The 25,214-nt window shown below is 44.0% G+C and overlaps 1 protein-coding gene across 1 annotated transcript in view; it reads left to right on the top strand.

The window, feature by feature from the left end:
• Positions 1–22,383: 22,383 nt before the first annotated feature.
• The window catches only part of BRD4 (bromodomain containing 4), a 53,059-nt gene continuing 50,228 nt past the window's right edge, over positions 22,384–25,214 (top strand). Inside the window, exon 1 of the mRNA XM_008576403.1 lies at positions 22,384–22,846. The gene's annotated coding sequence lies outside the window, so the exon portion shown is untranslated. The remainder of the gene's footprint in view (positions 22,847–25,214) is intronic.

Below are 25,214 nucleotides of genomic sequence, written 5' to 3'. Positions count from 1 at the left end.
GTCATTGGGCAGGATTGCAGGGTCGCGGATGCAGTGCCTTGCTTCTGAACCCATGAGCTCTTGTCTGCTGTGCTACATGCTGTGGGAGGAAGGAATCCACTATCTGCAGCTTTGCTTTTAGGGAACTCAGATGGTTTGGATGGTATATATGATAAGCACAAGGTGGACCTCAGAAGTGCTCCCGAGTGGTACAGGCAGACAGCCCGAAAAAAAAAAAAAGACACCTTCCAGGTATGACCACAGGAAAGTAGCTAGTATTTAGGCTGGTCCTCAAGTGAGGAGAGCTAAGGCTTGAACAGAGATCTGGACAGATCTGCAAGCAAGCACTGGTCCCTAGGTGGTGCTTGCCAGGGTGGGGGAATGGTCAGAAGACGAATGCAGAATTCTGTGATTGGGCAGGTCTTTTCATCCAGGCTTCTGGTCAGTAAACCCAGTGCCACCCTTCTGAGGAGTCTCTCATGAAGACATTCATAGGAGCAGAGTTTAACCTCATGTTTGAAAGGTTCCACTTGATTTGGTTTCACTTCCATTTTTTCCTTTGTTACTCCAGTGACAGTCTGTGAGTATAGAAGAAGGGTTTGGGGGTGTGTGTCTTTAGTCCAGGTGTCCCAGACTTGTTAAAATTAGGGGTGTGAACTGGGTGATCTGTTAGGGTTGTCGTGTGCCTCTCAGTCTTGAAGTGGAATTGAGTTCCAGCTCATGGGTGCTTTTTTCCCCCGACTTAGGGACTCTCATTCAAAGGGAATTTCCTGCCTGAGGCAGACACGCTAAATGGGACTTGATTCAGTACCCATGGCCAGTGTGTGTGCTGGACTTTAGGTAATTAGGCATTGTACTGTGCTGTGTTTGCAGTGAGGATTTCAGGGTGAACAAAGGTATTTCCCATGTCTCTGTCCCATGTTCAGTTAAAACATGACTAGGAGAGAGTGAGGCAGGTGTTTCAGGGATCCTAGTATCCCCAGTGATGGGCAGTGTCCCGGTGCTAGAAAGGTGGTGATTCATTTAAAAGGTGTGCGCCAAAGGATTTTCACTTTACTTTTAAAACTTTTCTTTGACTCCATAAAATGTCAAATGATCTCATTCAGTAGGAGCTTGGCTCTGAGTAGCTATGAGAGAAATCCAGTCCAGAGAAAATAGTAGAAGTAGTTAAATCAGCTCTTGCAAAACTTGACTAGTAAGCTGGTCAAAAAGTACGTGATCAAAATCTAATAGATTTACTGCAGCATAATTAATCTCCTGCTCTAAAATTCTATCACGTAAAGGATAAAATTTAAACTCCCACCCTGGAGTGGCACCCTGGGCCTCCTGGGTTTTGTGACAATCTGCTGTCTCATTCCATTTCCTTGATTCTTTGCTTCTTCCGCCCCAGCTCCACTCTTCCTGTATTTAGTCTGTTTTCTGTTGCTTATAACAGGATACCTGAAACTGGGTAATTTATAAAGAAAAGAGGCATATTTCTTAATTTTTGGAGGCTGAGAAGTCTAAAGTTGAGGCGCATCTGGTGAAGGCGGCCTTGGTGGGGACTTTCTGCAGAGTCTCAAGACTGTGCAGGGTATCTCATGGCAACAGGGCAGGAGCATGTTAACATACTCTCCTTATGAAGTCCCCAGTGCTACTCCCTTGAAAACACATTTATCCATTAACCCATTACTCTATTCATGAGGGCTTAGCCGTCACAGTCCAGTCACCTCCCAAATGCCCCAACTTTCAGCACTGCCACATCGGGGAGCAAGCTTCCACTTGCGCTTTGGAGGGGGCAAACATTTAGACCAAAGCATGGGCATCTTCCAGGGCCCAGTTTGGATCTTACTTACGTTACAGTGACCTACCCAATTTCTAAAGGAGTGTGGCCTTGTAGAACTTTCTGCAGTGATTGAACTGTTTTATATTTGGGTTATCCAGCTTGGTAGCCACTGCTTCATGTGGTAAGTGAGCTTTTGAAGGGTGGTGGAACACTCAGTAGTGCTGTTATCAACCTGCTTCAAAAGGTTTTAGAGAAAATGGGGTCACTTTATCCCGTGACCATATGGCGTTTGTGGGGGGAGGTCCTCATGGATTCTGCTCTTTAGGCAGTTGGATGTTTAGGTCTGGAATGCAAGGGTGGGTCTAGACCAGACTTGGGGGTGGTGCTACCGCCAGGAGGCTGAGCAAGGTCTCCATGGGGCTATTGGGAGAGAGAAGAGGAGGAGCCTGGGGCCAGCATATAGGGTGAGAAGATAGTCAAGGACTGAATCCTGATGTTTAGAGATGGGCAAGTCTCCCTCTCCTCCTCCATAGGAGGTCGGAAATGGAGTCCCAGCAAGGTCTCAGACTTGAGAAAGCCAGACCCATGTGGGGTAAGAACACAGGTAGCAAATTCACCTTCATCAAGGGAAGGGCTTTTCATTCCAAAACTGTCCATCCTGGAGTGAACTCCAGTAACCTAGATAAATATCATGTTCTTTAGTTTAGCCCTTCTGTTCTTGGAGCCTAGAAAACTCCCCACCTCTCTTTGGAATTTGCTTTATCTGACATCTTTCATTTCATACATTCCATGCCTTTCCTCCCTCTTCCCGTTTTGTAAGCAGAACTTTGGGGGCAGAGCATGGCTGGCCCATTTGGGCCCATTATCTTTGTATATGGAGAATTTGAATGAAGATTCTGAAGGTTCTGGGCTTTGGTTCCTAGAAGGTGCTGGTGGTGAGCGAGTCAACCAGAGGTTGAGATGACTTCAAAGTATTGTCTGATGTTCAGGCAGGATGGCCCCTGAACTCCTAAGGCAGAAATCTCCAATTTGGCCTGTGCACTCAGTCCTCCCCCTCTCTTGTGGGATTCTTCTGGTCATTGATCAGTTAATTGTGCTGAATGCCAGGGGCTATCCAGATGCTGGATGTCATCAGTGAGCAAGGTGATGAAGCCCTGTAGAGCTCATATGCTAGTGGGCTGCTTGGATTTAACCAATGATTATAAGCTTATAAAATGTTAAAAAAAAAAAAAAAAAAAATTGGCAGCTTGCTGGTACAGGATCCGAACCCTTGATCTTGGTGTTATAAAGCTGCACTGGAACCAACCGAGCTAACTGGTCAGCCTGAAATGTGAATATTTTAAGGTGATCACTAAGTTACGACATTGACTTTTAGTAGTAGGCGTTTATTGAGCACTTGTTTTTAAATTTATTTTTTATTAGCATATTCATTATTACAAATCATACTTACTCTTTATGCCCCTTAGCCAATCTCTCCCCTCCCTTCTCTTCCTCCCTCCTTTAATAACCATAAATTTGTTTTTTCCATCTGATAGATGAACTGTTCCTCTGTTGGTTTGTTGCCTAGATCTGTCCAGTGCTCAGACGGGTGTGATCAAGTCCTCGCCTGTTATCATAAAGCAGATACTGCTTCTGTTACTCTGGAGTGTGCTTTGTGGAGAGAGAGGACCTCTTCTTTTTCTTTTTTTTCTTTTTTTTTGGCCTCTGCCGGTGCCTCTCCTTTTGTCAATGTAGTTGAGAGTCTGGCGTGCCGCCTGCACGGTGGTTGTGATGGCTGCTACAGAGACTAGAGGCTTTTGCAGCAGCCATGGCAGTTGTGGTGGCTGTGGTGGGCTACCCTCGTGGAAATGGTGTTTTTGATGTGTTCTCTACCTGGTTGTGGATAGGTTCAGCTTCCACCGGCTCCAGACCTCAGGCCCCTGGCCAGACCCTGGGGCAGTGGCGGCAGCTTGCCTAGTTGCCTACACTTTTAGTAGTAGATGTTTATTGAGCACTTTATATAGCATCTCATTTTACCTTTACACCAGCCCTGTGAGAGTCTTATCTCCATTTTAGAGTTGAAGCATCTGGGGTAAAGCCACTTGCTTTTTTGTGTGTGTGATCAAAACCATATTAACATAAAATTTACCATTTTAACCATTTTTAAGTGTAGAGTGGTGTTAACTATATGCACATTGTTGTGCAACAAATCTCATACTTTTTCATCTTGCAACACTGAAACTGTCTATTGACCATCTCCTTTTTTCCCCTCCCTCCAGCCTGTGGCAACCACCCTTCTACTTTCTATTTTTTTGAGTTTGATTACTCTAGATACCTCATTTAAGTGGAATCAGACAGTGTTTGCCTTTTTGTGACTGGCTTCTTTAATTTAGTGTAGTGTTCTCCAAGGTCATCCATGTCATGCCGTGTGTCAGAATTTCATTCCTTTAAAATGGATGAATGATATTACATTGGGTGGATATGCTGCATTTTCTTTATCCATTTATGGATGCTTCCATTTCTTGGCTTTTGTGAATGAGGCTGCAGGGTTTTTTTTGTTTTTTGTTTTTGTTTTGGTGGCTGGCTGGTGGGGGGATCCGAACCCTTGATCCTGGTTTTTCAACACCATGCTCTAACCAACTGGCCAGCCCCTCTTACCTACTTTTTAATATTTATTTATTTTTATGTGGCTGGCCAGAATGGGGATCTGAACCCTTAACACTGGTGTAACACCGCCATCTAGCCACTTGCCTGCTTTGAACACAGGTTAAATAGAACTCATAACTTGGAAACAGAAACCTACAGGGGGATATGAACTTCCCATGTTCTACTTGCATGCTGAAACTCATTTGGAGTTGGGAGATTTTATTGGGCAGCTGTGAAAAGTGGACACAAGCACCACGATGTCTTTCAGGTTAGTCTAAAAGAAAGTAAGTGGTTAAAAATGAATTGGACCCCACTCCTTCCTCACTTCCCAGCATCTCATCCTATTAGTTACCACACAGCCCTGGCTTCTTACCCCAGCCCACTTTGCACAACAGTTTCCACAAGTAGTTTGACTTGCGTGTTTGGTTTTCTTTGGGTGGGATGGGGGGCTGGCCGGTACCAGGATCTGAACACTTGACCTTTGTGTTGTAACACTGCTCTCTAACCTACTGAGCTAATTGACCAACCTGATTTGTGTCTTGATTCCAGATGGTCTAACCCAGAAAAGGCTCACTGAATTAATGTATATAACTTAACCTTTCTCTATGCATTGCCTCAAAATGTGATCAGAGTAGCTTAATTTCTGAAATGCTTTAAGTGGCAGAGCCTCTTGAGCAGATGTAGCAGAGGTGAGCCATGCCTCCAGTGACTCCAGTACTGGCAAGCTCTGCCTCTCCCTGTACGCGGTGTTCTGTGGCTTAGGCCTGGACAACTTGGATTGCTTCATCCTGTCCTCCTGCCCATTGACTCTTGGCTACTGAACGTCAGTTCCTAGAAGGGCAATGTGGAACCTCAGGCTTGATTGCCACACTACACAGTTTGCTCCCCCAAAAGGAAGCATCTTTGGTGTGTTTTTGGGTTTATTTGTTTTTTTTGTTTTTTTTTTTTCTGTCATTTTCGGAAAATCTGGTTGCATCCAGGGGAACCATGCATTCATCAGTTCATGGATATTTTGTTTGTTTCTCCTTTTTGGCTGTTATGAATAATGCTGTTATGAATGTTCACATGCAAGTTTTTATGTAGAAATGGGGGGGGTTGCTTTTTTTTTTTTTTTCTTGGGTATATGGCTAGGGTTGGAACTTCTGGATAACAATGGTACCTATGTGTAACCTTTCAAGGTACTGCCAGACTGTTTTTCAAAGTGGCTGCCCCATTTTACATTCCCATGAGCAGTGTATGAAGGTTCCAGTTTCTCCATATTTTTTCCAACACTTGTTATTTGCCTTTTTGATAATAGCACAAATTCCTTCTAAACCTACCAGAAGTTAAGATAATGTGTTCCTGCTTATACTCCTTATCCCTTCCCTTTTGATCATCACTTTGAGGAGCAATTGCAGGATAAGTTTTCTCATTGTTCTTGCAGAATATTCCTGCTCAGTGAGCCTTGTTATGTGATGCGCCAGTTGCAAGGTAGCCCTCTGTACAGACCCAAACGCATGTTGTGGTCAAGAGGTTGAATTATAAGTCTGTGTCATAGGACTTATTTTCTGTGTGCTTTTATCAAAGTAATGTTTTAGTTGCTTTTCATAGGCAATAGAGTACTTAGATCTTGTGGGGGGGGGGGGTTCCAGCCCACATTCTCCCTCTCCGTTTTTTGATCAAGAGTACTCATGTGTACCTGAAGCTAAAGCTCTATTTCGGAACCCATCTCACTTTCTGTACTTGTTGCTGAACAGCTTCTATTTGAGATTGGAGGCCGAAGACTTGATTCATTGAGGATCTTACTCAGGCAGTGCCTCACAGGTTTTGAAACCAGCCATATCTTTGAAGTCAGGGGGGGGGGGGGTTCCAGTCCACATTCTCCCTCTCAGTTTTTTGATCAAGAGTACTCATGTGTACCTGAAGCTAAAGCTCTATTTCGGAACCCATCTCACTTTCTGTACTTGTTGCTGAACAGCTTCTATTTGAGATTGGAGGCCGAAGACTTGATTCATTGAGGATCTTACTCAGGCAGTGCCTCACAGGTTTTGAACCCAGCCATATCTTTGAAGTCACTCTTTTTTACTGTTAAACTGCCTTTGGCATTGTCTTGTCCTGGGAAGGGAACGAGATAGTCACTCAGTGGTGCATTTTGTGCTTAGTAGTTCTCTCCCTCTGGTGTGCTTTGCGCTGGCAATTTGAGCTTACTGAAAATGGAATGTACTACCTAAGGAGGTGAGCAGCTGAGTACCACTGTGACTGGTGGTATGGAAGCTGAAAATAGTCACTCACTGGAATTTGGAGACCTGGGCAATGATATGGGACAGGTTTTGTAATCTCTGAGCCTCTGTTTCCCATTCAGTGAAATGGCTAACAAAAGCATTCCCTCCACCTGTCAGGGTTGTGAAGGTTCTGTGTCTGGGACCAAGTAGCTCTACCTGTCACTGATAAGAGTCAGGCACAGTGAAGAAGATTGCTTCTTTCTACCCCATAATGCTCTGATTTCACTGAAGGTGCTGTGAAACTCAGTATAGGTGATTGAAAGTTCAGTGGTTTGGTTAGCATTTTAAATTCGAGTTTATTTCCCAACCTGAGGAGATTTGGCATGACCAGCTCAGTCGCCTCTGCTTCCTTTGTGTTCCTTTCCCTGCCTCATTACCTCTGCCTGGCCTGAATTCTGAGTTCACCGGTCATTTTTAGTTTTGTTTCAGTTGCTTATACCTCTAAACATTACTTTGCTTAGTCTTGTTGCTTTTGAGCTGTATGTCAGTGATGGTTTACTATTTGCAGACTTCTGCTACTTCCTCATTTAAGGTTCAGCCATGTTGAGGTAACTATAGCTCATTCATTTTCACTGAGGTATGAATGTATCACAATTTATTCATTCATTGGTGAACATTTTGGTCATTAGAGTTGTTTTTATTGGAGTGTGAAGGGTAGAGGAAGCACTACTATGAGCAGTGTTGCTGTGAGCATTCTACTGCGTGTGTGCATGCACCTGAGACGTGTGTAAGTTTTTCAGTAAATGCCCAGGAGTGGAATTACTGGGCCGTGTGGGTGCCATAATGCCATATTGTTTTCAGAAACAGTCGCATCAGTTTACCTTCCCACATCCCAAAATGTTGAACCACATCTTCACTGTCAGTGAATTATCGGACTTACTTTTTGCCGATCTTCATGGATATAAGATGTCATTGTGATTCAGTTACAGGGAAGTGCAAATTAATGAGACTGAGCATCTTTTCTTGTTTTTATTCATTGTACTTGTTTGGAGTGTTTGTTCCCATCTTTTGCTTAGTTGATTTGCAGTTCTTTGTAGAATCTAAGTACCAAATCTTCGTGAGTAATATATTTTGCAAATATTTTCCCCCAGTTTGGTGTCTTAGATTTTCCTCTCACTTGTAGTAACTTTCGATGAACAAAATATTTTAATATTAATGTATGTGAATTTATGGATCTTTTACGGTTGGCGGGAAGAACACTACCATGGAGTCAAATAGATTTTATGTTTTATATATTTTGTTTATATTCTATATTTTCTCCTTTTATTTATCAATATACAGTGTAGTTGATTTTTGTGTCCCTTTACCAATTCCTCCTTTTCCCTCCTCCCTCTCCCCTGCACCTTATATTTTCTTCTAAAAGTTGTAAGCTTTCTAGTTTATGCCTTTGATCCATCAGGAGATGATTTTTGGGTGTAGGGTGAGGAGTCCCACAGACTCCAAATCGCTTATAGGCTGTGTGACCTCAGATAAACTAATTTCTTCCTCAACTGCAAAACAGATCCTAATCCCTGCCACATAGAAGGTTCTCGTGAGATTGGAATACAACATACAAAGACATTGAGCCTGCCTCCCCCACCCTCTACCTCAGTAGACGTCCAGTAATTGCTCATTGGTCTGAGTCCACCTGCATTCCCTAAGCATGTGGACACTCAGGGAAAGTTAGCATTTAACTGGGAAAGTTGCTGTGAGTACCTTGCCTGCCAGCTTACTACAGGCATCGTGGCCAGGCTGGGTTTGGTTGCTCACTGAATCCCCTGGCAAGGCACTGGAGAATGTATAGTGTGCAGAGCTTGCCTGGTTCAGGCAGGTGCTCAGTGAGTCGTTAGAGTTCATGTCACATGATATCTGATGCATTCTACAAATGAAAACATGAAAATATGTTTTAACTGCTGCCTAGATCCCTGGTATAGTCACAAGACTGAATCCAGAAACTGCTTACTTGGCCCAGCACTTCCAGCCATAGTGGGGACCCCCTCAAGGCATTGAGTGGAGCTCAGCCTCAGGCAGAAAAGTTTGGTTAGTGACTGCAGGTGACCACATTTGTAGACATAGTGTGCTTTCCTGTGGAGAAACAGAGCAGTTGGGCACCTGGTGGTTGTCATCATCTGTGTCACAACACAACTTCTATGAATGACTTTTCAGGGTGGAATGGGTTGAGATTGTGTGGTAGGTTTAAAAATGCTGATGATCATAGAGGCTGTGAGTTTACCTCTGCAGGAGGTAATGAAGGTAATCCGTCACTGTGAATGATGGCTAGACATTTCTTTGTATGCTCCAAGTTCTCATCCTACCCTGAGGTCAGATGTTAGAGTAAGGGCTTTACTCAAAAGGCTTTACCCAAAGGGTGTCCACTCCGAGCTTTGCTCATGGAGTCTGTCTCGTGGTAAATGTTCTTGCTGACATCTTGATGGGGCATTGTCATTATTTTATACAGAAGGGACTGTGGAGGTGGGCATGTGATTAGCCATCGAATGCTTGTTGATCCCTCTCTTAACCCTGTGATGTTCGTACTTGAAAAACTGGAAATAACCCCCTATAAAACAGCTGGAAAGTGGTTGTGTGGACTCTGGCCTTTCACAACGGGGTAGTGGCCATAAATCATATCACAGTTAAAGGTGACGGACAGCGTATCCCATCAGAACCAGACCACAGACTCTATAAGGGGAATATTGATTGTAAGTAACCCTGTAGGCTAGTCACGGAAATAGGTATTATGATGTCAGGTGATCTTTTTCCTAATCGGAGCTTTGCTGCATTTTATTGTTAGTGACAGTTACACATTTTAATCAGAAGATGTCAGTTGAAAGGCAGAATTGTTTTGTTTAATGCTGCTTTTGATTAAAGCAGCTGGTTAGCTCAGTTGGTTAGAGGGCAGCCTTGTAACTCCAAGGTCACAGATTTGGATCCCCATACTGACCACCTGCCAAAAAAGAAAAAAAATTTTTTTTAATGCTGCTTTTTTCCTCGGAACCCAATGATGTTCTGTTGTTGGGGCATGTAGGGAGTTTTGATTCTTGCACTTTGTTGCCTAGGAGTCCCTCTCCCCTCCCCATCTCTGCAGTGGCAAATATCTTTACTAGTTTGAGATTTAATCAAAACTTACAAATCGGGTCAAGATCTTCCAGGAAGTATTAGTATGAAAAATATTCTAAACAGTAGCTTTGCTCTGCACAGTTGAGTTTCCTCAAAAGATCAACTGTCTGTACATTAAACACTCTCTTGAAATAGCTGTATATCGACTTTTCCCCACTCTGAGCTGCTCTTCTCTAATTGATGTGAATGCAGGGGTTCTGCAGCCCACACGGATTTACTACTTTTCTAGGATTGTTAGTCTTGCTGCTTTGTTCTCCTAAGTGTAAACCACAAGTGACAGAACCCATTCCTTACTTTAACTACTAGAGCCTTCCTTTCAGAAAAGCACTTTTTTTTTTTTGTGACCGGTAAAGGGATTGCAACCCTTGGCTTGGTGTCGCCCGCACCGCGCTCAGCCAGTGAGCGCACCGGCCATCCCTATATAGGATCCGAACCTGCGGCGGGAGTGCCGCTGCGCTCCCAGCGCTGCACTCTCCCGAGTGCGCCACGGGGTCGGCCCCAGAAAAGCACTTTTTAATTCTTAGTTCAGCAAAGTGTTCCAGTAGCTCTTGTCTTGGAGGAGCTTCCAGTCAACACAAGGTAGATGGATTGTTCTAGAAAGTACAAGAGTTTGGGTTTCTTTCCCCTCAGTCTCTGTGATTGAACATTAAGCACTTCACATATATATCAGGCAACATTTGTAAGCCTGCTGATCTTGGGACATACCTGAGGGTCTAGTGAACTATTCCCGAGTGAAAACACAGCCTAGAAGGAAGCATGGGCATACTGATGTCTGTCACTGAAAGACCCCCAGTTTAGGATTGGAGCTTGGTGTTCAGACGAGGCTTTTCATGCCCGTTGCGCCTGCAGGTCTATCTCTGCCCTCCCTGTGAAGCATCATCCCCCACCCTAGAGGGTCCCCACAGCAGGTCTTAAGTAGAGGGGCCCACACATGGTTTGTTGGTATTTTTATTCACTTGAAGTTTATATGCAGTAAAATTCACTCTTTTGATAAATGTATCACCAGTCAAGATGCTGGATATTTCCAGCATGCCTCGAAGTTCCCTTTGTGCCTCTGTGTAGTCAGCCCTTGCTCCTCCCCCCAGCCCCTGGCAACTATTGATCTGTTTCCTGTCCCTATGATTTTGTCTTTCCTGGAGTGTTATATTAAGTGGAATCATACAATATGTGGCCTTTTGAATCAGGCTTTCTTCGTTTAACACAGTGCATTTGAGAGTAGTCTCAAATGACTGTGTTGTGGAGTCTCAGTAGTTCCTTTTCATTGCTGAGTAGAGTTCCATTCATTGTATGAATAGACCACAGCCTTTCCTGCATTTCTGAGATGAGATATGTATGGGTGGTTCCTAGTTTTTGGTGATTGTGAATGAAGCAGCTGTAAATAGTCACACATCTTTGTGTAAACATCTTTTCCTCTCTTTTGGTTAAAGACAGGCATGTGGGATGGCTGGGTCACTAGAATAAGTATATGTTTAGCTTTATAGGAAACTGTCAGACGTTTCCAGGGTTGTCTGCACCCTTTTTATCCCATCAGCATTGGAGGAGGTTCTAGTTGTAGCACATCTTCACTAGCACTGGTATTGTCAGGGCTCTGGGGGAAGGAGGAAAGCAGTGCGTTCAAATAGGTGTGCAGTCATATCTCAGTGTGGCTTTATTGCATTTCCTAATGACTGATGACATTGAGCATATTTTCATGTGTTTCTTGGCCTTACATAGTTCTTTGGTGAAGTACCTGTTCATGTTTTCTTTAAAAAAAATTTTTTTTCTTTGTTATTGAGTTTAGAAGTTCTTTATATGTTTTGGATACTGGATACAAGACCTTTGTTAGATAAGTAATTTGGAAATATTTTCTCTCTGCAGATCTTTTTTTCTTAACCGACTATAATTGTATGTGTTTTCTTTCTTTTTTTTTTTTTTTGTATGTGTGCATCTTTTTATTTTGTCTACAGATGATGCTTCTACTACCCCATACATGGGTTTTTAAAACACACTCCCTAGTGATTCTCTGTGCAGCCAGAGGTAAGAGCTACTACTTGCAGGCTCTCTCCAGAGCAGCAAATAGGTCATGGGGTTTTTTTGTTTTTGTTTTTTTTGCTGGGTGGGTGATACTCAGAAGCGGGTAGATGCTTGCTGTAACGATAGATGGCACTGGAATGTTGGCCCACTCCCATGGTGACACCAGCTGATTGCTACAACCTTTACCTGGAGAAGAGGAAGTGGGAACATCTCATGCCACAGCGTCCACTCATGGTGGGCCACCAGAGGAGCCATGGAAATGTGTCCTTGTTCCGTGTGCCAGTCTGCATGGGTCCATACTGAGAGTTCTGCCTGAGCCTGGGGACTCACAAAATACATTGTAAATTGTGTGAACCAGCTCCTTAGCTGGAATTGATCATATCCTGGATACCCCCGGCCCTACCAGCATGCCCATTCTTCCTCCCATTCTCCACCCCTGTCAAGGGACTCTCCAGTTGATTGTTATGCTGACTGAGCACATGTATCACTGTGAAAGAATTGTGTGACTTTCTGTGAAAGTAGCAGTACTCTCCAGCAACTGTTAGTTTGAGGTAGGGGAGGATTCTTTTTAAAATGTCTGGGGGTGGGGGGGAGCTTGGTCTATTCATTGTATAATCTGTTCACCTTCTAATAGAGTAAATAGAGTAAAGGGTTCTTCTGCCTTAAGACAGGTGGGTCACAAGTAGCCAGCACCCGACTGGAGCCTCTTTTCTGCTCAGTACTTCTTCAAAGTGGGATGCCTAGCCATTCTGGCTGTGATAGCTCAATGTGTTTGCTTCCCAAGTGTCCACTTCTGTAAGTGGTGACACTGTGATTGAGGAAGGGCTGTGTACCAATAGAAGAGAGATGTTGCTACAATGACCTGTAAAGGTGATATCATGATGTGCCAGCAGTTACCCAAAATGTTAGAATCTTAACAAGTTAGCCTGGGCTGCTTGAGGATCTCTTAGTGTGAGACCTGTTTTCTTTCTTGAGGCTTTGGGTGGAGTTGGATTGGTTAATTAATGAGGGATGAATGATTTGGTGTTCTTTCTGTTAAGGTCATTTTCTGGTTGTGAGAAGTAGATTGTTATAATTTTGGTTTAGTTCACAGGTGTTATGGAAGCTGTGTAGAAGTTCTTTTCTCCCTTTTTCAGAGTGAGGTGGGGAGAGAAGAGATGTTACCACAAGCTTTTACAGTAAGAATGCAAGGAAAACATTTTGCAGTTCTTTTCTTGAAAGCTATTCGAGTTAATCACAGTCTTGTACAGATTTAACCAAGATTCAGGCAGAAACAAACCAGATACTCCAGCAGTGCTTACAGTAAGTGTTTCTGTTTGTGGACGTCTACCCATGTTTGTGTTCTTTGCAGAGCCCATCAATAAATCGCTGCTTAATGATGAAGTCCGAACTGGGTTGTGAGTAATTGGGCCTGCATAGGGTAGACACAGAGGGACGTATCTCATGATTGTTGGCTGCTGTGTAACCTGGTGTCAGACAGCCCTTTGTGTTGTGGCTCATAGTGGTTCTCCCAGCTGGGACACCACTGGTTGTAAGGGAACTGCCTATGCTGCTTTCCTTCCTTCTCGCAGATGAGATTGCAGAAATGCCTGAGGTTGAGGATCACACAGGCAGCACCTCTTGCCCCCCTGCTGCTGGTCGGTTGGGAGCCCAGAGGTTTGGGTTTTCTGGGCTGGGTTGGATTAGTATGTTGCTGTTAGCATTTCACCTGCAATTTCCAAGTGAACCAGCTTCTTTTTGCCTCTTATGTCATCTCCTGTAATGAGAGCTGGCCTCATACAGAGGAAACGAGGACTCTCCTACTTGGAGCCCACAGCTGTATTCCCTTTGTCAGCAGGGGAAGGAACAAACATATATATTTTTAAATGATCTTCTAGAAACTATGTTGTTTTTACATATGTTTTGTAGTATCTGCAGGTAGATATTACAAAATCTCCGTAGAAGAAAGGCCATGGGTTGAGATACCTGCCCAGGATCACACAGGCAGGGTCTGAAACAAGATCTTGCTGGCTCTGAAGTACGTGTTTTACCTGGGGCAGGAGGACAGGGAGGGTTCACCATAAGAGACCATCCTCCATGAAAGGGGGCAAAAGAGGTTATGCGCTTAGAGAAGTAGAAAGAAATATGGTGTTTTCCAGATAAGAGGAGCCTCTGTCGACACACTTCCTCTGTTAAGCAGATTTTCAGAGGATTTAGAGTAAGTTGGTTTGTCTCTCTTTATATACCTGGATTTTCCAACTCGCACTTAAAGCTCTGCTGTTTGGTGGAGTGGTGCTTCAGAAGGTCAGTGCTATTGGGAGGTCAGAAGACCTTTTGTGTTGAGATCACTTCACATCCTGTGTTGATGCTCTTGGCTCCCCCCTCACTTTAGCAGCCATGACCTACTCTCTGCATCACTGCCATCTAAAGATACACTGAATGGTCCACAGACATTCTGTCCTAGTCTCTGGGGTTTGGGGCCTCTGACCCAGACTTTGAGCTTTGTGTGGTTGACAGTCATGGTTAATTTCTGGCTTTCTTCAAACATGTATTGGGGCCTTTCAACCTGCCAAGCACTCACTCCAGGGTGTGTATAACAGTAGGAACTTAGAAGAAGGGGAACAAACATGATCACAGTGTGATGGCTGCTGTGGTTGCTTGTAATTTCACATTTCAGTTATTCATTGCTGGTATACAGGAAAGCAATGAACTTTTGCGTATTAACCTGTATCCTGTAACTTTGCTTCTCTTGATTATGTAGACAGTCCTGTTGTCTGTGAACAAAGACGGTTTTATTTTGTCCTTCATCATCTGTATTCCTCTCATTTCCTTTTCTTGTCTTATTGCATTAGCTAGGATCCCAGTATGATTGAAAAGGAGTGGTGAGAAAGGACACCCTTGGCTTTGTTCCAGATCATAGGGGGAAAGCTACTAGTTTCTCAGCATTAAGTAGACTCTGTGATTGTGGTAAGACAATCTGGACATAGTAACAGTTGGGAAGGCACCTCAATGCAGGCTTGAGATGGGCGAGGGTAGGGGACTCAGGGAGGGCTCCTTGAAGGAGACAGTTTGCCATGTGGGGTGCCATGGAGGACAGGGTATTACAGGCAGAGAAGGCCTAGTGTATTCAAAGGAAGAAAATGAGTGTCAGGATGGCACATGTGCACTCCTGTGAGAGAGATGTGGAACCTGGCTAGAATCCTGGGCTTCTGTCATGTGTCAGGGGCCCTGAGGTGCCAGGGATATAGTCTCATAGACACCAGACACACTGTGTCACCCCCAGGGTGCAGTGGGATGTGGCGTGGCAAGCTGGTTCTCTGTGGTGGGTAGGCTGTACCCCAAGGTTCAGCGTTAGCCAAGTGGATTGTTCCCTGGGCTGCTGTGCCCCTTCGTGGAGCCTCTAATTGGCAGCAAAACTGGGAAATTATAAAGCACAAAGTAGTATTACGGTGTTGAGTGAGGAGACAATTGGGAAAACAGGCATAGCTAAAGCATAGTTTTATCTCCTCCCTTTTTGGAACTGGATGTGTTAGTTCTTTGCTCTCTGGATGGCCTTTCAGGCGAGGGGCCTGGGACTGCCCGCACACCTTTCCCTATCCTTGACTGCCATGCTGCTTCACCACACTGGGCCCCGAATGCCCCACAGTGGCTCTCTGCATCCTGGGGATCTTGGATGTCAGCCAGACCTAGAGCCCGAGGCTCTGAGGAGATGAGCGATTCTGTTCATTTTGGATTAGCCCTGGCACCCAGCCATCATTTACAACATTCTTCCCTGGGAACCCAGTGGAGAAGTCTCAGTAGCTGGCTTGATGAATCTTTGGAACACGAGCCTGTCCTAGGTTGTTGGCTGCCTGTGGCATATTGGGAAGATTTCTGAAGAAACAGTGGGAAAGGGGAAAGAAATTAGCCCTGGATTTCTAGGCCAGTTTTTTTCAGTGTCATCCTGCCCACCCCTCCCCCACTCCTATCCCAGCAGCAGCAAGCTAGCCAAGTTTCGGTTGTGTTCAGTGCTAGCGGCAAAAATCACATACCATCATTTCTTGTCATCCCCTTAGCTTTTTGGACTGGGGAGGAAATGAGTGAGCCCAGGAAATCTCATAGCGGAGAGCAAAAGGAGGTCCTGGTGTCTGTCCTCCAGATGTGTCTGGAGCGGTCAGAGCCTCTGTTCTCCACTGTGAATTACACTTGCAGACCTTTATCAGTTACAGCTGCAGAAATTCAAGCTTTTTTATGTTTTACTGAACACAGAAATGGTTAGCTTTAGTTTATGGAAAATTGCTGTGAATTACATTTGTGAAAACTCATAGACTCTTGGTATGTCCTGGCATGGCACTCTGTTTCTTGATTGTTCTTGATTGTGCAGTGGTTCAAAATCATGGCTTGAATGTTACAAATCTCTTGGGGAGCTTTTGAAAATCCCAGTACTTGAGCCTCCACCTGGCACCCTTATTGTTGGAATCTCTGTGGGGAGGCGCCCAGGCATCAATATTTTTTAAGGTTTCCTTGATGCTGCCAACCGTATGGTTGCGCCAACCACTGCTTTGGACCAGGCCTCACCTTGGGTCAGGTGCGAGTGTTGAGCATGCAGAAGCTGTACACTCTCATGAGGAGAGACATATTGGACAAGTCACAGATTCTTCTGGATGTGCTTGGCTAAACAAGTTTGTTTATACCTGCTCCTGGATTTTTGCTTTGCCATCTTCATTGCAGAGCACTGCATTCTTAGTCTGAGGATGGAGAGAATGGTGGTCTGGTTTATAAAGGCCCAGTCAACTATTTTTGGCTATATTTGACCCTGATGAAATCTGGAAAGTGGGGCCCTGTCTTAAGTACTGAAGCTATTTCTGCTAGTCATTTGAAATGGAAAGTTTTTTGAAAGAATGAACTACCAGAATCTTTGCCCGTAGGTAAAAATGAATGTGCTTTCACCAGTGTTCATAGCAGCACTATTCACAATAGCCAAAAGGTGGGAACAACCTAATGTGTATAGACAGATGAATGGATAAACAAAATGTGGTATATCCATGCAATGGAATATTATTCTGCCTTAGAAAGAAATGAAATTCTGCCACATGCTGTCCATGAGTATAGGGAAAAAACCCAAAGTTTTTTCTTTTAATTCTCGTACTTAACAATCAACACAGAAGTAGTGTTGTGGGGATTTCTCCCTAACTAACTACCAATCAGTTTGATTCTTCAGTGGACATCAGCTGGGTGTCCTCTAATTCAATTTTGACACTATCTACCTGGAGACAGTGTCAGATCCCACAGGATGAGTGACACAAGACTGCACCCTACTTCAGAGGCCAATCACAAGCCCCAGGTTGTTTTACCTGTGCCTCTGACCAACTGGCTGTAAATAGGCGTTCCCATGACCCCCTCCTTGGGTTCACTTTATTTGCTAGAGTTGCTCACAGAACTCAGGGAAGCATGTTTATCCATTTGTTATAAGGAATGTTACAAAGGATACAGATGAAGAGATGCCTAGAACAATGTATGGGGAAAGGCACAGAGCTTCTCTGCCTTCTGGGTACGCCATCCTCCAGGAACCTCCATGTGTTCAGCTATCCAGAAGCTCTCTGAACCCTATACTTCTCAGTGTTTTTTGTTTGTTTGTTTGTTTTGTTTTGTTTTGTTTTGTTTTGTTTTGTTTTGTTAAAGATGACCGGTACGGGGATCTTAACGCTTGGCTTGGTGTTGTCAGCACCATGCTCAGCCAGTGAGCGAACTGGCAATCCCTATATAGGATCCAAACCTGTGGCCTTGGTGTTATCAGCACCACACTCTCCCGAGTGAGCCACAGGCCAGCCCCTTACTTCTCAGTTTTTATGGAGGTTTCATTACCTAGGCATGATTGATACATTGGTCATTGGTGATCAACTCAACCTTCTATCTCTCTCTCTCTTGAGTACAAGTTGGGGGTGAGGTGAGGCTGAAAGTCCCAACTCTCTAATCATAAGATTGGTTCCCCACACAACCAGATGGCACCCTGAGGCTATCCTGGAGCCCCCAGACCTCTGTCAGCTCAGCGTATAAAAAGACACTCACCACTTTAGATATTCCAAGGATGTTAGGAGTTGTATGCCTGGGAATAAGGAGGAAGACCAAATATGTATTTCATAATATTACATGCTATGACTAGGATGAGCCTTGAAGACATTATGCTAAGTAAAGGAAGGCAGAAACAAAAGGACAAATATTGTGATTTCACTCGTGAGATACCTAAAATAGTCAAACTCATAGAGACAGAAAATAGAATGGTGGCTACTGGGGACAAAGGGAGTGAGGAATTATTTAGTGGGTTTCTGTTTGGAATGATGAAAAAATTCTGGAGAAAGATAGTGATGATGGTTGCACCACTGTGTAGATGTACTTAATGCCACTGAATTGTACACTTAAAAATGGTTAAAATAGTAAATTTTATTTTCTGTGTATTTTAACACAATAAATAAAAGTAAACATTTAAAAAGTAGATGTGCCTTAGCTTTTCCAGGTAGCTAGCTTGGGGCATCTTACTGATTATTGATCATGTCCACCAAAGACTAATGAGTGATGCCTGCAAGGTTCAGCTAAGGCTGTTACCCTCTGCCGTGGCAGTTAAATTATCGGCTGATTTTTCTTTTATTAAAACGGCATAGCTGTCCCATTGCCTGCTATCGAATTGCCTGCCGTTGCTTCCTGCTCCTCTGCCTTTAACTGCTTCTCTTCCCTTTTAATGGGCTTCTTCTAATCTGGTGTCCTGGGAACCAAGATAAGCCTGCCTTGTCGGAGCTTTGCAGTGGCCTTAACTAGTGCCACCCTCCTAGGACTTCTAGTTTGGGGCTGTATTGTGAGCCTCAGGTGACCAGGAACCCCCACCCTCCCAAACAACCACTCTGGTGTAGTTGACAAGTTAAACTGTAGTTTCAGGTTTGTTGTACAGCTTCAGTTTTTACATTGGCATGTGAGGTTCAGCTAATCTTTTTTGAGTTAAAGGTGGGTTTATTATTTGTTGGTTTTTCAGTCTGGATGTCACCATTTTGAGTGGTGCCACCGTAGGCCTCCCTGAACTGTTGGCATTGATGGTAGACAGCTGTTGTAAGGACACTTCCAGATATGCACTTGGCTTGGTGGCATGGTGGTCTAGCAGAAGCCACCCTTTCAAGGATATTTAACTCTGAAGGCGTTTGTCCTGCATACTCAGCACAGAGCACAGAGTTGCTCTCCTTCCTTTGCTGGAATCATCCCAGATCAGAAGTTGTGAAACCCAAGACCTACAGCCCTTTCAGTTTGGGGATGTTTGGCCTTTTCAAGGAAACATCTGTAGGTGTTTTCTCATTTGCTCACAGTGCCTTATTAAATAAGCAGTTTCCTGCATAGTTCATTTGTGTACTCCAAATAATGTCAAGGCTTCTGGGTCCAGCACTTCCAGCAGCAAAGAAGAGACCCTTTGGGTTGTAGATTAGTCATCTCAGTGCAGCCATGGGTAAGGGTCATGAAGGCACCTCCTCAGATGGTTGTGAAAGGAAGCTCTTTTGCCTTTGGCCCATAGGAGCTGTGAAACTTCTGAGAATTCCAGCATACAGAGACCATTAAAGTAGGGTAGAGTCATTAAACCCAGTGGCTTGTTGTCATAATTAGGGGTCTCTCTCTGACTTGCTTTCCTAATTAAAGGTGGAACATATTTATGAAATGTAAAATCTGGCTTTGGTTAGCTGAGTGAGTTGTTACTCAGCACTGCTTACAATTGTGACTATTTTGTGATCATTTTGTTACCGCCTAGCAAAATAACTGGTGTACCAGAAAGAATATCCTTCCGGCTGTAACAGTGTCAACCTAGGAGTTGGTGTCATTGTAACTTGCCTGAAGGGTGGAATCACCATCACTTGACTCAGGAAATGTTATAATCAATATCTAGGCAAAATAGTATAGCATGTATTTTTTTTTTTCCTAATTCATGGAGTTTCTTAAAAAAATAAAATAAGGGACACAAACAAGTAGGTTACAAAACAGGAAACAATAACAAATCACTGAGTAGGATAGTCAAAAATCACTAGAATTAAAGAAAGCAAATTAAAATGAGTTTTTATTTTGTCTATAAGAGTGACAAAAATAAATAGAAAACTAAAGACAACCAGTTTTGGAAAGGGTTTAGGGAAAGGGGCACTCTCATATTCTACTGGCAGGAATATAAATTGGTATCTTTCTAGAAGTCAGTTTGGCAACATGGGTCAATTTTAAATGAGTATTTCCTTTGACCCAGAAACTCTAAATTTAGGAATTTATTCTAAGATAAAAAGCCTGTGAAAATAGTACAGCATGTAAACCACCAACATTGTAGCATGGGGTTGGCTTGATGAGCTGTGTTGTCTTATATGTAAATTCTCAAAGGTAAATAAATTCACTCTTTTTTCATTATTTTTAAAGATGCTTGTGTTAAGATGCTATCCCCAGATGGAAGCTGTGGTTTTAAGTAAGCCACAAGCCCTTGGTATTCAAGATAGCTATCTGTCTAAGGAACAGATTTAGAGTAATTTGCACATGAGTGAGATGTTCCAGTGGAGAAAGTTTGTTCTCTGGCTGGACTGTCATCTCGTTTAATGCATAAAACAGAGGAAACGAGAGGAGATTAGGAACCACAGAGCCTCACTTGTGAAAGTCACAAGGAGTAGGAACTAAAAAGCCCCATCCTGCCTGTACCCCTGCTCTTTCTTTTTTCCCGTAATGCTTTCCACCTCCTAGTACATCACATAATTTTGGTTATTTTCATTCTTGATTGTCTGTCCCTGTGAACCTATGAAGGCAGATGTCTTTGTACTGAATCCCAAGTGCCGGCAATGTTGCAGGATATGCAGTAGGATGAATTAGAAATGCACAGTTTTTACGTAAACCAGGAAGACCTCAAATGATGGGGGTGGGGTGGATACCCTGAATCATCCCTAGGCGCCTGCTGCTTGGCCAGTTTTGACTGGGAGTTGGTTTGCAGCCTGTTCTTCACCTTGACATCATCTCCTTATAGATTCAACGACAGGATGGGCGGAGCAGCAAAAGTCAAAAGCCGATTGGATAGTTAAATGCTAGTAAGCAGGGTGGTTGGGTGGTAAGTAGTAGTCAGGTCACTGGAGCAAAGTTAGTAAAAGGAACAAGCTGAACCCCTTTGATTTGGGGTTTTACAGGACCTGAAGAGTTAATGACTACTTCTTTTCCAATCAGAAATACCATCTACCACTCTAATGCAATAGCGATGATGTTTTCTTTTTTATTTATAAACACTTTTGAAAACCTCTCAAATCATTCCTTGGGTTGAAATAAAATTTGTAATAGCCTGTATCTCTATCATTACTCATTAGAGATAGTGAACCCAAACCATGAGGGAACTTGTGTCCGTTGGCGGGGCGGGGGGCCCATACATTTTCGTAAATATGGGCAAGTGTGAAAATGGAACACACTGGAAACATGAAAACTGCAGGCTTGGAGCAGAAGGGAGGTGTGTGTGCTGTGGGCTCTGCTCCAGAAGGTGTGCTTTTTGTTTGCCTAGAGGGTCTTCCATGGGTTGGTGTGAAATTCCTCCCTCTCCCAGGCCTGGAGTACATCTGTTTACGGTAGTGCTCTGTGTAGACTTGTGCCCATTTATTATTAAAGATGTTTGAGTTTGTAGTGGTTTTGATGAAGGTTTTTCTTCTTCAGCACCCTTGGTGCATTTCTTCACCTGAGAGTATAATGCATTTTGATGCCATTTCTTTGGCAACCAGTGAACTCCAAGGGAAGAAATTCTGTTTTTATGTTCTAACATGGTAACAGGATTAGTGAAGGCACATCAGAAATTCTGTTATAAGTCAGTACTGCATTTTGAAGAGAATTGAAATGGTCCAATGCTAAATTTTTAACACTGACTACGTTTGAGTACACTTCTAATAATCTACACATCACTCAACTTAATCTCAGTTTTAAATGTCATTAAATGTTTGGGGGAGGGTGGGCTTATGGGAGCTTCTTTTTAATCCTAAATGGATCCTCTCATGCTCCTGTTTCTCTTCAGAACGTATAAATCTTTCGCCTTTTACTAAATGGATCCTCAGTAAAGTCTGTAGTAACTTCATTCTCTTGGTTTCGAAAGTACACACACCTCTGTCATTGGGAGTTCATGAGTCCATTGTGTGACGGCACCTGCGGCCCCACAGAGCCTGGATGTCAGGTTGTTTTTACTTGTCTTTCCTGCCTTGACACCAAACCTCTCCAAGAACTAAACTAAAATATGCATTCCTCCTTGCCCTTTGGGCTGCTTTCTCGGGAAGCCTTCCCTGACCTGAGTCCTTTGCTGGGGGACCTGGCTGTGGGTGGCATCCCATAGGCAGAGCCCAGAGGGTGGGGGCTCCAGTGCCCCAGTCTTCTAATTTCATGAGATTTAGCCAGCTCAAGAGTGGTTTTGAGTAGGGAATGTGATGCCACCTATTTTCTGTTTTAAATGGGTAAGAAGTCTTGCTTTCTACTGGAATCATTTGGAGTTATCATGGGAGGAACACCTCAACCCTGCCTGGAGTCTCTCTTCAGGGCCTGGCTCTGGGGCACTAGTGGTCTGAACCCAGCATTCAGATAACAGTAGCATGGGGGTTAGGGTGGGGGCTGGGGGAGCTGAACAAAGGCAACCAGAGGTAGAAGACAGGAGGTACTTATAGCCTGGCTCTGCAATTTGCTTTCTGCAGGTGGTGGTGATCCACGGAGGGACTGTGGCTCCCTTTGCTTATCTTCTCCTGTTCGGGGGGGCCTTGCCTGTTGCAGCTGCCTTGGCATGATGGGGACCTGGCTGGTTGCTTTCTCCTGGCTGTGGAGGGCTGAGGAATCGGTGCCTGTTCCTCTGACCTCGCCCTCCCCTCAGCAGATGGTACTGTTGCATGTTCTCTGGCACCAGTGAAAGAGCTCATTCATGCTGCTCACTGAGCGGCGTGCTCAGAACTCTGCCTCCTCCGTCTGCTGGAGAAGACCCCCACCACCCTGCCCTCCGTGGCCACCATCAGGCATTGACTTCCTCCTGTTGTCAGCTCAGCTGCCATGGCGAGACCGTGGGAAGACTATAAAGCCACACCGTCTGTGCCAGCAGGAGAAGCTGTCTGTGGGTGTGGAGGGCTCAGGGCAGCTGCAGCAGTCCCAAGTGAGTTCTGCGTGTGCCTCGTAAACAGATTCAAGGGCCTAGCTATTTTTTGATGGGGGTAATCACCCTGGTTTATAATTTGAATCCTGCATTCCTATCTCCTCCTTTCAGTGATAAGAAAACTGGGGCCCAGGAAGGTCTTTGCCCAGGCTCTGGAAACTTCTTTGGAAGTTAGTTTCTCTTCTCCCATTTCATTGTATGTATTTACTTTGTTCCAAAACTCTTCTTTAGTTATCTGGTGCTTTAAAAGCTATTGTGTACCTCACTTTTAACATTTCTAGGGTAGTTTCTATTTCAAACTTATCTCCCCCTCCACCCTCATTAAGTTGCCAGTAGCCTGAGGCCATGTGGCTCACACCTCCTGCCTCTAACCTGCCCTGGTGTGGTGCCATGTAGGATGCTGGTGGTTCTGATGTCTCCTTTGCCCACCTCCCTGGCAGGGACTTCAGTGGACGTTCTTCTGGGTTCTCTCCTCTCTGGACACACATTTTCCTGTGCAGTCTCATTCAGTCCTTCTAGTCAGCTGCTGCTCTGCTCTGTTCCTATATGAAAGACCCAGGTAATCAACTTTTTACCAAAGATGGATCTGTCTTTATGGAAATTTGGAAAAATTTGATGGTTTAGCAGTTGAGATTAATCCCAGGTTACTCCTGGCCCCAACAATTGGGAGTCTAGTTGATTCAGCCTCTTCAATTATCTGTGAGTCTGACCTAGCCTCCTCTTTTTGATCTTGTTTTGTTCCTGTTGTAGCCTCCATGCTAAACTTCCTCTCCATCCCCTCAGCGATGTTCCTGAAGCATGGAATGTCTAATCTCTAAGTAGGATGACCTTAGCAGGGAAAGGAAAGCAGGGGTTTCTCCTTTCAGTTTCCTCAGTACTTCTCATCTTGAAGAGAAAGTTGCATCAGATGCTGATCTCCTTTTGTGCATATCAAGTGTAGCTGAGAACCTTGGTCCAGCAACCATGGCTATCTTCATTGCACCTATTTTTACACTGGCTTTCACTTCATAGCAGCTGGTGCTGGTTTTAGTTAGTGACTTTCTTTTTCTAACTTTTAATTTTGAAAGCTTTCAAATTTACAAAAAAGTAGATTCACCAATTAACATTTTGCCAAATTTGTTCTATTTATCAACGCACACTTTTTGTTTTCTAAATCCTTTGAAAGTAAATTGCAGATACAAACATCTCTTTAAGAATAAGGGCATTCTCTTGAAGCAGGGACTCGAACAGCTATTTGTACACCCATGTTTACAGCAGCACTATTTACAGGAGCCAAAGGAGGGGGGGCAAGCTAGATGTGCATTGATGGATGAGTGGATAAGCAAAATGTGGCATAGCCGTACAGTGGAGTATTAATCAGCCTTAGAAAAGAAGGAAGTTCTACAAGGCTACAGCTTGGAAGAACCTTGAAGATATCACACAGAGTGAAATTAGCCAGTTACAGGAGGTCAAGTACTGTGTGATTCCACTCATATGAGGCACCTAGAGTAGTCAAATTCATAGAGACAGAAAGTAGAATGGTGGGGGTGGGTGGAATGGGGAGTGAGTGTTTAATGGGGACAGAGTTTCAGTTTGAGAAGATGAAAAAGTTCTGGAGGTGGATGGTGGTGATGGTTACACAATAGTGTGAATATACTTAATGCCACTGAACTGTACACTTAATGGTTAAAAGGGTAAATTTAATGTAACATGTATTTTACCACAGTTAAAATAAGAAAAGGATTAAGGTTTTTATTCTTTTTAAAGGATCACAGCATTGTCCTCTAAAACCACAATAAACATTGTTACATAAGGACAGTAAACAATAATTGTATTGAGATTTCCCATGTTGTCTCCAAAAATGTCTGTCTTCCCCATTCACATACCGCATGTTGATATTTTTATTATTTATTTATTTATTTTTTTGACCGGTAAGGGGATCGCAACCCTCAGCACGGTGTGGTCTGCACCACGCTCAGCCAGTGAGCACACTGGCCATCCCTATATAGGATCCGAACCCAGTAGCTCCGCACTTTCCCATGTGAGCCACAGGGCCGGCCCTACATGTTGATATTTTAATGTTTTTTTCTAAATAAATATATTTTAGTTTGTAAAAAGTAAGTTGATTTTGGGCCGGCCCGGTGGCGCACTGCTACAGTGCGCCGCTTGGGAAGCGCGGCAGCACTCCCGCCAAGGGTTCGGATCCCACATACAGACCGGCCACTCACTGGCTGAGCGAGGTGCAGGAGCAACCCCGAGGGTTGCCATCCCGTTGCCGGTCCCGGTCCGGTACGGGCGCGACACTGAGGGTTGCGATCCGTTGCCGGTCATGAAAAAAAGACAAAAAGGAAAAAAAAAAAAGTAAGTTGATTTAAAGCATACTGAGGGT

Source organism: Galeopterus variegatus, unplaced genomic scaffold (assembly GCF_000696425.1).
Source record: "Galeopterus variegatus unplaced genomic scaffold, G_variegatus-3.0.2 Scaffold1344, whole genome shotgun sequence".
In the NCBI taxonomy this organism is placed as follows: Eukaryota; Metazoa; Chordata; class Mammalia; order Dermoptera; family Cynocephalidae; genus Galeopterus; species Galeopterus variegatus.
Note: the sequence above shows the minus strand (reverse complement) of the source record. Positions and strands in the feature narration are given on the sequence as shown.